Source organism: Hyperolius riggenbachi, chromosome 4 (assembly GCF_040937935.1).
Source record: "Hyperolius riggenbachi isolate aHypRig1 chromosome 4, aHypRig1.pri, whole genome shotgun sequence".
Lineage (NCBI taxonomy): Eukaryota > Metazoa > Chordata > Amphibia > Anura > Hyperoliidae > Hyperolius > Hyperolius riggenbachi.
In genome coordinates this window covers 86,750,645-86,765,097 of record NC_090649.1, presented here as the reverse complement: position 1 = coordinate 86,765,097, position 14,453 = coordinate 86,750,645, and the positions used below count along the sequence as shown (strand labels likewise).

The 14,453-nt window shown below is 45.7% G+C and overlaps 1 long non-coding RNA gene across 1 annotated transcript in view; it reads left to right on the top strand.

Annotated features, from left to right (window-relative positions):
- Window positions 1–274: 274 nt before the first annotated feature.
- LOC137570405 (uncharacterized) overlaps window positions 275–14,453 on the top strand; it is a 118,262-nt gene continuing 104,083 nt past the window's right edge. Inside the window, exon 1 of the long non-coding RNA XR_011031023.1 lies at window positions 275–379. This is a non-coding gene — a long non-coding RNA (uncharacterized lncRNA). The remainder of the gene's footprint in view (window positions 380–14,453) is intronic.

Here is a 14,453-nt window from a genome sequence, read left to right as displayed (position 1 = left end):
AAAATAATGAAATTTGCCTACCTTATTTCAAGGAGACTTCCGAATTAGTTAGGATTTTTTATTATATAGATACTTTATTGTAGTGAAGCACTTCAGACAACGCGTTTCACGGCTCAAACCGCTTCCTCAGGTCAAATAGGGTGCTTACTGCGATATGTGACGATTCCGGGCGCCCTTGAATACAAATCAGATGTAAATTATGCAAATATTTGAATGCAAACTGATACACATGGATGCAGCTAATCATAAATATACTTATATTGTACAGCAGGAACTATTGGCAGAATTTCCAGACACAGGCTGCACCCGAATTGACTACCTGCATAGATGTGCAGAGCTTGAAATACGGGCAAAATGACACAACTTGCATTTAAAACAGGTAAGTAAAGGAGGACATTGGCTTCAACAAACAGTATGTGCACAGATTGTTTTTTACTAGACTCTTCCACGACGATGACATGATCTCACAGAAGAGACCTAACCACCAGTATAACAGGAAAAACATAATTCTTACCTGGGGATGCTGGCCATAAATGGTCCACACATTTTATCAAAAAACAGCAAAAGATTGGCAGCGCTCCTAGACTGCAAGTTCTGAGAGTTCAAACGATCATGGCACTTTGCGCTGGAGTTGTCGGGGATCTTTAAGATCTGATACGCCGTGATAGTCATAATTGCTGCCTATCACAAAACGTAATTTGTTTAATCACGCACACCTACCCACATCGTGAAATCGCAGATATAATTGCTCATCGTGCAAAAATCGACAGGAGATGGAAAAATCGCTCGAAAGATTGCAAAGTGAGTACGAAGCTTCAGTTTGCGGTTCCTGAGTGTAATTTCGGAGGCCGGAGAAGTGTGTAACGACTTTACGTTTTCTTCTATTTTTGTCATTCTCTGCATGCTTTCTTCAAATCTTTAACCACTTCCCGACCGCCCACTACACAGGGGCGGCGGGGAAGTGGAGCCCTGCAGGACGGCCTCACCCACAGAGGCGGCGGTCCATTTAAGGGCATGGGCGGAGCGATCGCGTCATCCGTGACGCGATCCTCCGCCGGCGCCTGTCACCGTTCGCTCGCCGCAACATCCCGCCGGCTATACGGAAGCGCCGGCGGGATGTTAACCCCGCGATCGCCGCATACAAAGTGTATAATACACTTTGTAATGTTTACAAAGTGTATTATACATGCTGCCTCCTGCCCTGGTGGTCCCAGTGTCCGAGGGACCACCAGGGCAGGCTGCAGCCACCCTAGTCTGCACCCAAGCACACTGATTTCTCCCCCCCCTGCCCCAGATCGCCCACAGCACCCATCAGACCCCCCCCCTGCCCACCCCCCAGACCCCTGTTTGCACCCAATCACCCCCCTAATCACCCATCAATCACTCCCTGTCACTATCTGTCAACGCTATTTTTTTTTTTATCCCCCCCCCCCTGCTCCCTGCCCCCTCCTGATCACCCCCCACCCCTCAGATTCTCCCCAGACCCCCCCCCCCAGACCACCCCCCCCTGTTTACTGTATGCATCTATCCCCCTGATCACCTGTCAATCACCTGTCAATCACCCGTCAATCACCCATCAATCACCCGTCAATCACCCCCTGTCACTGCCACCCATCAATCAGCCCCTAACCTGCCCCTTGCGGGCAATCTGATCACCCCCCCACACCAATAGATCGCCCACAGATCCGACATCAGATCACCTCCCAAATCCATTGTTTACATCTATTCTCTCCTCTAAACACCCACTAATTACCCATCAATCACCCATCAATCACCCCCTATCACCACTTGTCACTTTTACCTATCAGATCAGACCCTAATCTGCCCCTTGCGGGCACCCAATCACCCGCCCACACGCTCAGATTGCCCTCTGACCCCCCCTTATCAATTCACCAGTGCATTAATTACATCTGTTCTTCCCTGTAATAACCCACTGATCACCTGTCAATCACCTGCCAATCACCTATCACCCATCAATCACCCCCTGTCACCCCCTGTCACTGCCACCCATCAATCAGCCCCTAACCTGCCCCTTGCGGGCAATCTGATCACCCACCCACACCATTAGATCGCCCGCAAACCCGCCGTCAGATTACCTCCCAAATGTATCGTTTACATCTGTTATCTTCTCTAAACACCCACTAATTACCCATCAATCACCCCCTATCACCACCTGTCACTGTTACCTATCAGATCAGACCCTAATCTGCCCCTTGCGGGCACCCAATCACCCGCCCACACGCTCAGATTGCCCTCAGACCCCCCCCCCCCCCCCCTTATCAATTCGCCAGTGCATTAATTACATCTGTCCTTCCCTGTAATAACCCACTGATCACCTGTCAATCACCTGCCAATCACCTATCACCCATCAATCACCCCCTGTCACTGCCACCCAACAATCAGCCCCTAACCTGCCCCTTGCGGGCAATCTGATCACCCACCCACACCAATAGATCGCCCGCAGATCCGACATCAGATCACCACCCAAGCGCAGTGTTTCCATCTATTCTCTCCTCTAAACACCCACTAATTACCCATCAATCACTCCCTATCACCACCTGTCACTGTTACCTATCAGATCAGACCCTAATCTGCCCCTTGCGGGCACCCAATCGCCCGCCTACACGCTCAGATTGCCCTCAGACCCCCCCTTATCAATTCGCCAGTGCAATATTTACATCTGTTCTCCCCTGTAATAACCCACTGATTACCTGTCAATCACCTATCAATCACCCATCAATCACCCCCTGTCACTGCCACCCATCAATCACCCCCTGTCACTGCCACCCATCAATCACCCCCTGTCACTGCCACCCATCAATCAGCCCCTAACCTGCCCCTTGCGGGCAAACTGATCACCCACCCACACCAATAGATCGCCCGCAGATCCGACATCAGATCACCACCCAAGCGCAGTGTTTCCATCTATTCTCTACCCTAAACACCCACTAATTACCCATCAATCACCCCCTGTCACTGCTACCTATCAGATTAGACCCCTATCTGCCCCTAGGGCACTCAATCACCCGCCCACACCCTCAGAATGCCCTCAGACCCCAGCCCTGATCACCTCGCCAGTGCATTGCTTGCATCCATTCCCCCCTCTAATCACACCTTGAGACACCCATCAATCACCTCCTGTCACCCCCTAGCACACCTACCCATCAGATCAGGCCCCAATTTGCCCCGTGTGGGCTCCTGATCACTCGGCCAAACCCTCAGACCCCCTTCCGATCACCTCCCCAGTGCATGGATTGCATCTATTTTCCCCTCTAACCACCCCCTGAGACACCCATCAATCACCTCCTGTCACCCCCCTAGCACTCCTATCCATCAGATCAGGCCTAATACAACCTGTCATCTAAAAGGCCACCCTGCTTATGACCGGTTCCACAAAATTCGCCCCCTCATAGACCACCTGTCATCAAAATTTGCAGATGCTTATACCCCTGAACAGTCATTTTGAGACATTTGGTTTCCAGACTACTCACGGTTTTGGGCCTGTAAAATGCCAGGGCGGTATAGGAACCCCACAAGTGACCCCATTTTAGAAAAAAAAGACACCCCAAGGTATTATGTTAGGTGTATGACGAGTTCATAGAAGATTTAATTTTTTGTCAAAAGTTAGCGGAAATTAATTTTTATTGGTTTTTTTTCACAAAGTGTCATTTTTCACTAACTTGTGACAAAAAATAAAATCTTCTATGAACTCGCCATACACCTAACGGAATACCTTGGGGTGTCTTCTTTCTAAAATGGGGTCACTTGTGGGGTTCCTATACTGCCCTGGCATTTTAGGGGCCCTAAACCGCGAGGAGTAGTCTAGAAAACAAATGCTTCAAAATGACCTGTGAATAGGACGTTGGGCCCCTTAGCGCACCTAGGCTGCAAAAAAGTGTCACACATGTGGTACCGCCGTACTCAGGAAAAGTAGTATAATGTGTTTTGGGGTGTATTTTTACACATACCCATGCTGGGTGGGAGAAATTTCTATGTAAATGGACAATTGTGTGTAAAAAAATCAAACAATTGTCATTTACAGAGATATTTCTCCCACTTAGCATGGGTATGTGTAAAAATACACCCCAAAACGCATTATACTACTTCTCCTGAGTACAGCGGTACCACATGTGTGGCACTTTTTTACACCCTAAGTACGCTAAGGGGCCCAAAGTCCAATGAGTACCTTTAGGATTTCACAGGTCATTTTGCGACATTTGGTTTCAAGACTACTCCTCACGGTTTAGGGCCCCTAAAATGCCAGGGCAGTATAGGAACCCCACAAATGACCCCATTCTAGAAAGAAGACACCCAAAGGTATTCCGTACGGAGTATGGTGAGTTCATAGAAGATTTTATTTTTTGTCACAAGTTAGCGGAAAATGACACTTTGTGAAAAAAAACTATTAAAATCAATTTCCGCTAACTTGTGACAAAAAAATAAAAACTTCTATGAACTCACCATACTCCTAACGGAATACCTTGGGGTGTCTTCTTTCTAAAATGGGGTCATTAGTGGGGTTCCTATACTGCCCTGGCATTTTAGGGGCCCTAAACCGTGAGGAGTAGTCTTGAAACAAAAATGACCTGTGAAATCCTAAAGGTACTCATTGGACTTTGGGCCCCTTAGTGCAGTTAGGGTGCAAAAAAGTGCCACACATGTGGTATCGCCGTACTCGGGAGAAGTAGTACAATGTGTTTTGGGGTGTATTTTTACACATACCCATGCTGGGTGGGAGAAATACCTCTGTAAATGACAATCTTTTGATTTTTTTTACACACAATTGTCCATTTACAGAGGTATTTCTCCCACCCAGCATGGGTATGTGTAAAAATACACCCCAAAACACATTGTACTACTTCTCCCGAGTATGGCGATACCACATGTGTGGCACTTTTTTGCACCCTAACTGCGCTAAAGGGCCCAAAGTCCAATGAGTACCTTTAGGATTTCACAGGTCATTTTGCGACATTTGGTTTCAAGACTACTCCTCACGGTTTAGGGCCCCTAAAATGCCAGGGCAGTATAGGAACCCCACAAATGACCCCATTTTAGAAAGAAGACACCCCAAGGTATTCCGTTAGGAGTATGGTGAGTTCATAGAAGATTTTATTTTTTGTCAAAAGTTAGCGGAAATTGATTTTAATTGTGTTTTTTCACAAAGTGTCATTTTCCGCTAACTTGTGACAAAAAATAAAATCTTCTATGAACTCGCCATACTACTAACGGAATACCTTGGGGTGTCTTCTTTCTAAAATGGGGTCATTTGTGGGGTTCCTATACTGCCCTGGCATTTTAGGGGCCCTAAACCGTGAGGAGTAGTCTTGAAACGAAATTTCTCAAAATGACCTGTGAAATCCTAAAGGTACTCATTGGACTTTGGGCCCTTTAGCGCAGTTAGGGTGCAAAAAAGTGCCACACATGTGGTATCGCCGTACTCAGGAGAAGTAGTATAATGTGTTTTGTGGTGTATTTTTACACATACCCATGCTGAGTGGGAGAAATATCTCTGTAAATGGACAATTGTGTGTAAAAAAAATTAACAAATTGTCATTTACAGAGATATTTCTCCCACCCAGCATGGGTATGTGTAAAAATACACCCCAAAACACATTATACTACTTCTCCTGAGTACGGCAATACCACATGTGTGGCACTTTTTTGCAGCCTAACTGCGCTAAGGGGTCCAAAGTCCAATGAGCACCTTTAGGCTTTACAGGGGTGCTTACAATTTAGCACCCCCCAAAATGTCAGGACAGTAAACACACCCCACAAATGATCCCATTTTGGAAAGTAGACCCTTCAAGGTATTCAGAGAGGGGCATGGTGAGTCCGTGGCAGATTTCATTTTTTTTTGTCGCAAGTTAGAAGAAATGGAAACTTTTTTTTTTTTTTTTTTTTCCTCACAAAGTGTCATTTTCCGCTTACTTGTGACAAAAAATAATATCTTCTATGAACTCACTATGCCTCTCAGTGAATACTTTGGGATGTCTTCTTTCCAAAATGGGGTCATTTGGGGGGTATTTATACTATCCTGGAATTCTAGCCCCTCATGAAACATGACAGGGGGTCAGAAAAGTCAGAGATGCTTGAAAATGGGAAAATTCACTTTTGGCACCATAGTTTGTAAACGCTATAACTTTTACCCAAACCAATAAATATACACTGAATGGTTTTTTTTTTATCAAAAACATGTTTGTCCACATTTTTCGCGCTGCATGTATACAGAAATTTTACTTTATTTGAAAACTGTCAGCACAGAAAGTTAAAAAAATCATTTTTTTGCCAAAATTCATGTCTTTTTTGATGAATATAATAAAAAGTAAAAATCGCAGGAGCAATCAAATAGCATCAAAAGAAAGCTTTATTAGTGACAAGAAAAGGAGCCAAAATTCATTTAGGTGGTAGGTTGTATGAGCGAGCAATAAACCGTGAAAGCTGCAGTGGTCTGAATGGAAAAAAAGTGGCCGGTCCTTAAGGGGGGTAAAGCCCTAGGTCCTCAAGTGGTTAAATAGGTACCACAAGAATGTGAATGCAGCCTGTGAGAGCGCCCCTGGAAATCATAATTGCCGCTTAATGGCTGCAATTTCCATTGACTTTCATCCCTGCTGGGATGTTTACTATAAGGGCTTGAAAACTTTCTGTTGTGACAGCCGGGATGACCATTCCTGACCTATTCATGGTAAATGTCACCAAATAACAGAGGAAGACCTGACTTAATCACACTGCAGATCACCGGGGGATCCTGGGAATTATACCTTACATCTATTAGCCTTTAAAGTGGAACCATCGCCTTTTACTTAAAGCGGACCTGAACTCTTGCACAGGACAGAAGGAAATCATAGATTGTTGTATTTAGTCTTATTCCCCCTCATCTGTGACTAATAACAACTGTAATTTGATCTCTCAGCTGTGTCAGCTGGCTGCCTCGGCAGAGCAGCTAATTTGTAAACGCAGGATGGTAATCCTATATCTGCTTCCATGAAAGGAAGGAAGTAGACACACTGCAGATTTATTGCAGAATTTGTATCAGCTGTAACAAAGAACATTTTTTCTTTAAAGGTTGTTAGATTTAGATGGTAAGTTTGCAAGGGCAGAGCTCTCTCACCCGCTTGTGTCTTGGAATTTTATTTATTGAATAGCTTCCTCTCTGATATCATGTTACATCTGTCATTGTAATCACCAGTTCTGTATCCTGTACCAATGCTCATATTTGATTTATAACATGGGGCTTGATTCACAAAGCCGTGATAACTCTTATGACGGTCGCGGTAGCGTTTTGTGCGTGCTATAACACACATAAAGTTTTTTGCGCGCAAATGCGAATTTGCCCGCGAAAACGCTCTAATGCTAAAGCGTTGTGAATCAAGCTCATTGTCTGTATCATTATGTACCCCTTGTTTGTTTTTTCTATTTTGTACAGCGCCACGGAATATGTTGGCGCTTTATAAATACATAATAATAATCAGGCTCGGATTTACATCACAGGAGCCTATAGGCCCAGATGTCCTGGCACCCTAGACTCCGCCCTCCATGAACCTACAAACCCCCACCAAACTGCACCGCCTACAGTGCCTTATGGTAAATCCGGCCCTGTGAATAACCTTTAATTTACACTCAGCTCCGGACTCTGCAAAGGGAAGGTGGGCGGGAGGGAGGCAGAGTGAGCCGCCTTTCCATTATCAGGCGCCTGTAGGCACGTGCCTACATTGCCTTATGGTAAATCCGGCCCTGATAATAATTATGCTGTTGATTATCACTTAGAACAGAGAGAAAGTTCTGAGTCCAGGTCTGCTTCAATACTTCAGCTTTTGGTACAGATGTAAAGGTTCCATCTTTTAGCTTACTAAGTAGAGTGCCTAAAAGTTACCTTTTTGTGCCAGTCCTTTTTTTTTTTTTGAAGACCTGACTTAATGGGACACTTAAGCCAGGAATAAAAAAAAATCAGTTTTACTTGCCTGAGGCTTCTACCAGGCCAGCCCCCTCCAGCCATCCTGTGCCCTTGCACTCACTCACGGAGCCTCCGGCCCGGCCACCAGCTAGTTTAGTTTTCGCTGACAGGCCCTGACAGGGAGTTGACAGGATTTCTGCGCAGGCCAGGCCACGCGTATCCTTCTTCATGTTCCAGTCCTCAGTAGCATCCTGCACAGGCGCAGGATGCTATTGCGGACAGGAACGCAAAGAAAAATACGTATGGCCAGGCCTGTCGGGACTGTCACCGAAAACAAAACTAGTTGGCGGCGGGGACCAGAGGCTCCGTGAGTGACTGCGAGGGCACGGGATGGCTGTAGGGGGCTGGTAGAAGCCTCAGGCAAGTAAAACTGATTTTTTTTTATTCCTGGCTTAAGTGTCCCATTAATCACACACAGCCATCAGGGGGGTACAACTGACACTGCAGTGAGGGGCCCAGGGTTTCTGGGGGCCCTGCCCCCCCCCCCCCAAAGCGCTGGAAGGGCCGCCTGTGCTGGCTGCGGGCCTGTGGCTCACTAACCAGCACACCGCGTTCCAGCACTGAGAGAAGAGTGACATCAGCGCTGGATTGTGGAGAGCAGATGAATGAGCCTGCTACTATACTATACTGGGGAACCTATACCTGGCTACCTATACTGGGGGCACCTATGCCTGGATACCTATACTGGGGGCACAAGAAAGAAAAGAGGGGGACAAAAGAGAACGGATAAAGGATAAGAACGGACCTACAAGTCCCTATCTCATTTGTTAACCGGGGAGTACCTGTATTTTGCTAGTATTTGGCTCCACCCACAACATACCATGGCCACGCCCACTTTTTGCATGCAGCTTTCTTCAGTGTTGGAGCCATGAACATTTTTCGCTGCAGCGCACTTTGCCCACGGACACGGGGTAGCTAGTGGGCGGGCGCAGCAACCAGTAGGTGGGCCTAGGGAGGGGGGCCCAGGCTTGATGATGTGCGAGAGGCCCCAAAATTTTTGATGGCGGCCCAGAATTCACACAGCAGATCATCAGGGGGTCCTAAAATATTAGGCTACATACAGACATTCAAATTTTATTAGACAATAACTGGCCAATCTTACCACCTCCTCAATGTAGTATGAGGGTTAACTTATACAATCTGTTCATAGTATTTAAAATCTATGGGCCCTCATACTACAAGGAGGTGGTGAAATTGGTCAGTGATTGGCCAATCAAAATTGGATTTGTGTACCAGGGTTGATATGTTACATCTATTAACCTGTAAATTAGTACTATTGATGGGGCCCCCCAAGTTTGACACCCCTTTCCTTGCCCATCCATGGTGGCCCTCACAGCCTGGGGCCCATCTTGCAAGGGACCTAAAACAAGTGCAACAAGTGTAGCTACAACAACACCTGATCTGAAGGATGGACCACTTTATTGGAGGAAGGGAAGGGTTGTAGTTGTGGCCTTCTCACAAATCTAATAGATAAAGCTATGTTTTCACTTGCACATATGCAGATGGCTCTTGGATGCCGCACTGGTAGGCCTAGTGCACACCAGAGCGGTTCTGCTGCAGTTTGCGATCCGCTTGCGGGTGCGGATCCGCTAGGGTAATGTATTTCAATGGGCTGGTGCACACCAGAGCGGGAGGCATTTGCAGAAACGCATACTCCCGGGCTGCTGCAGATTTTGGATTGCGGATGCGTTTCTGCCTCAATGTTAAGTATAGGAAAAACGCAAAACGCTCCAAAAAACGGCACTTCAGAGCGGTTTGCTAAGCGGTTTTTGTTACAGTAGCTGTTCAGTAACAGCTTTACTGTAACAATACATGAAATCTACTACACCAAAAACGCTTCACAAAACCGCAAAATGCTAGCTGAAACGCTACAGAAAAAGAAGAAAAAGCGTTTCAAAATCTGCTAGCATTTTGCAGATCTGCTAGCGGTTTTTGGTGTGCACTAGGCTGTAGTGTTGATAATGCTGTGATCAGGAAGCAGCAGGGAGCGCAGCCAGAATGGTGTCCCGCACCTCCGCCCACGAGTCCTGTGGTACTTACAGTAATGACATAGAGGGCGCTCGCGCATGCGCTGTATGGAACGGCCTATCTTCAGGAGCACTCGGGCTCCCGAAGACTTCCGAAACCTCCCTTCAGCAGCGGAGATAGCAGCATTTGACCGAATTGGTTGAATGCTGCTACGGAGGATCCCGAGGGCACCGGGAGAGGAGAAGGAAGGCTCATTAGGACTCAGAGCCTCCCCTCTCCTTATGTAAGCATCTGACTTTTTTTTTTTTTTTTAAAGCGGTTCCCAATGACTTTAAACAAAGTAGGGACTGCAGTTAGTCCTGCTACCCATGAACTACATCACTGGCGGTATCACATGATTCAGCAGGTTGCCGGGGAGGAAATGAATGGTGGTGGAGTGTGTGGAGGATGCACGCTGTTGGCGGTGAGGACCTGGCCACATGTGAACTGTTTTATATTGGAAAAAAATTTTTTTTCCAATTTTTATGAACATACAAATTTTAATAATTGCATTAAACACTTAAGGACCACGGGGTTTTTTAATGATCGGTGCTGCATAGGCTCTCCAGCCCACAACACCGATCAGGTAAAAGGCAGGGCGATCAGACTTCCCCCCCTTTTTTCCCCACTAGCAGGGTGTCCTGCAGGGGGGGTCTGATCGCCGCCGGCTGCCTGTGATTTGCGGGGGGGCTCCTCAAAGCCCCCCTCTGCAGCGATATTGTGCGCTCCCTCCCCTTACCTCTCTCTATCTTCCCCTATGTGAGGCGCAGTACGGATATCCGTCCGTCCGATCAGCCTATCAAATGACGGCGATCCCCGGCCAATTAGAGGCCAGGGATCGTCGATCTCCGTCACGGCGCTGCTGCGTAGCAGCGCCGTATTGATGTAAACAGCGGGGATTTCTTCCCCGCGTGTTTACATTACGTGTGCGAGCCGCGATCGGCGGCTCGCACACTGTTCACGGAGACACCCTCCGTGAACTGGCATGGGCCTTTTCCATGCAAAACCACAAACGACCAGCTGCCGCCTATCGGCGTTAGCTGGTCGTTAAAAATATGAAAAATACTTATAAAAAGGAAGGGTGAACTAGAGACGTTAAAGCAGTGTTCCCCAACCCTGTCCTCAAGGCCCACCAGCGGTGCATGTTTTGTGGAAATCCACACAGGTAGTTAATCGGCTCTACTGAGACACTAATTACCTCACCTGTGCATGTTTGTGGTTTCCTGCAAAACATGTAGTGTTGGTGGGACCTGAGGACAGGGTTAGGGAACTCTGCTTTAGGACCCGTTCAGACTATGAGCTTTCCTAGCCGTTTTTAGAGAACGCATACGGGCCGAGTTTCCGCATAGAAACGGCTAGTAATGTTTTTCAATGGGCTGGTTCACATGTATGCGTATGAGACGCATACGTTTCTCAACCGCATTGCTGCACGCAGTTCTGTGCGTCACGCACAGAAACTGACACAATGAAAGTCTATGGACGGCGCGTATCAAAGACACGTAGTATTGCGTTTTTTTGCGTACGTTTCCCTCTGCGTTTCCCATAATTATTTTCTGTTTCCTGTGTGAAAAACGTAACAGAATATGCATTCGAACGCAAGAAAAGGGCATGAAAACGCATGCGTTTTTAAACTTGCATTTTCTTTGCATCTCTATGCGTTCTGCAAACGCGCATAGTCTGAACGGCGCCTTAAAGGACCACTATCGAAATTTAAAATACATGTACAATCATACAAATAAGAAGTACATTTCTGCCACAGTAAAATGAGCCATAAATTACTTTTCTCTTATGTTGCTGTCAGTTACAGTAGGTAGTAAAAATTGGACAGATCTGACAGATTTTGGACTAGTCCATATCTTCAATGGGGGATTCTTAGCATGGCCTTTATTCTTTATAAAGACATTCTTTGAAAAGGATTTCTACAAGTTGCTGGTCAGCCTCCCTGCTCGTTGCACACTATTTTGTCAGTTAGATGGAGCAACTGCTATTCCCCAAGTACTCTGAAATGAAAGAAAACCCTGAGAACCCGCTATTAGGAGATAGTCTAGTCCAAAACCTGTCAGATTTGTACTGCCTATTTTAAGTGTCAGCAACACATGAGAAAAGTAATTTATAGAGCATTTTACTCTGGAAGAAATGTACATGTTTACGTTTACATGTATTTTACATTTTATGATTTTTGTAATAGTGGTCCTTTAAAACAAGTACTCTTAAAATCACAGAGTTAACATTTGCAGAACCTGCTTCGATACAGCTTGTAAAAATTGCAGACGGCGTTGTGACTTCCTCAGCAAACTGTAGCGTTACAATGGAACTCATCCAAAATGCCTAAGGTGAGGACTTGGAATCAAATCAAAAGCTTCCTGCGGAATGACCGATTTCTGTGCACCGAGACTGGCCTGAAAATACAAGCAGACACGGTCTAGGGGGCTGGGTGCTCCCTCCTCTATAAAAAGGATGACTTATCATGAACAATATCTTTCCACGTCAACACATATATCACAGCTAATTCACCAGAGGTAATCAGCGCACAGATAAGACGACCAAAGCCTGGGCAGGTAGTCATTTGTAGCGGAAGTGAATTATGGGAGAAGAAAACACACATTTATCAAAAGTGTAATTTCTGACACATTACAATGTGTCCGCCGTGCACTGACTAGAACAGAGTGCTCTGGGTTTTTTTTTAGATCCTCTCAAATTAAAGAGTCATTTATTGCGCTAGAAGCAAAAAAAAAAAAAAAAAAGGTTCATAAACGTAATTAATATACGGTACCTAATTGTTGAGAGTTTCCTTTCCAAGTCTACTACTGTGGGGCACCTGCTACAGCTGATGGTGGCTACTCAACATGAAAGCCACTGGTCTTAATTTGAATAATCTTGCTTCCCGCATCCGCCCCAAAAGACATATAAATACTATTATTGATGTATAAAGCGGCAACATATTCCATGACCCTGTACAGAATAAGAAACAAACATGGGGTGCAAAATAATACAGAGATAATGGTAGGAGGTGCCCAAAAATGTGTGGTATATGTTTATAAAAAAAGTTACGGTACATTTTTGTCCTATCTTAAAATGAAGACTAACTGTTAGCATAGCTGTCCCTCTTTTTTTGCCTGCTCAAGGGTGCTGGCAGGAAACTGCCCCCCAAAAGAAGGGTATAGAAAAAAAACTTTAAAAGCAATAAAAGAAAAACTGGAGAAGTGGGTTACCTCAGAGAAAACACTAGTTATGGAGAAAATGAATGTTTATTTGCAGTATGGCAACACGTTTTGTGAGCACGTTCAGCTCACTTCCTCGGGCCAAATTTTAATGCCAGCTGTATGCAAAAAGCCGTGCGTTGAGTGCCTCTCAAGAGCTGGCACAGAAATTTGGCCTGAGGAAGTTAGTGAACGTGTTCACGAACAGCGTTGCTATAGTGCAAATAAACTCATTTTTTACATAACTAGTATCATCTCTGAGGTAAATCCACCTCTCCATTTTTTATTTTATTGCTTTTAAAGTGTTTTATTTCCTTGACATACATAACTGCCTGAACAAGCCTGTATAAGCAGACAGAGGCGCCAAAAGGATAAAATATTCTAAAACGTTTAAAATGAGAGGAGGCAGAGGTGGACTTACCTCCCCCAAGCAGACACACACGAGTGTTGTGTATATTCAAATCAACAAACATTTATCTACATACTCTAGAAAGTGCAACGCGTCTTGCGGGGCATTTCCTGCTTCATCAGGCAATAGAAACGGAGCATAAAACTCCAATAGGTCTGGTGCAAAGCTCAGCGACTCTGCCTGAACAAGCCTGCACTACAGATAATACAAATTTCCACCTTTTCCCTGTTATTTGCTATTTTTTAGACAATTGAAGAAACCAGTTGAACTTGGTAAAGGCATTTCGTTCCACACTGACTGTTTAGCATAAGAATTTATTGACTAAGCCAAGTCTGATTTGTTGAAATAGCACTGTTGGGGCAGAGGTGCGGAAAAACTATTAACTTCCCTAATGCACATCGATCTCCATCTCCTGAGTGCGTGAAGTGCTGTGTACTTGGTTTATATAACAATACTGCAGATCTGGGTGGGTCAGGTGACACCCATGGAGCGTACACAGAGGTTTGTGAGAAGTCACAATATATAATGGCCGAGTGCTCGTGCGCGATCCTGTGGCAGCTGCGGGTGTCACGTGATCACTGCTACTGCAAAATGGATAGGACATTAGGCAAGAATAGGACATTTTAAAACGTCTATTTTAAAGGAAGTGGTTAAAGTGAACCTAAACAAAAAAAGTGTCCCTGGGGGGTACTTACCTCGGGAGGGAGAAGCCTCTGGATCCTAATGAGGCTTTCCACACCTTCCTCTGCAGCCCTGCTCCAGTGGTGGGACCCCTGAAAGTCCGCCAACGAAGGCGCAGTAGCCAGACTCCAGAACAATAATAACCCAATGGAGCGCTTTGCGCAGGCGCACTAGCGGTTTATTGCTCGGGACAAAATCCGAGGCT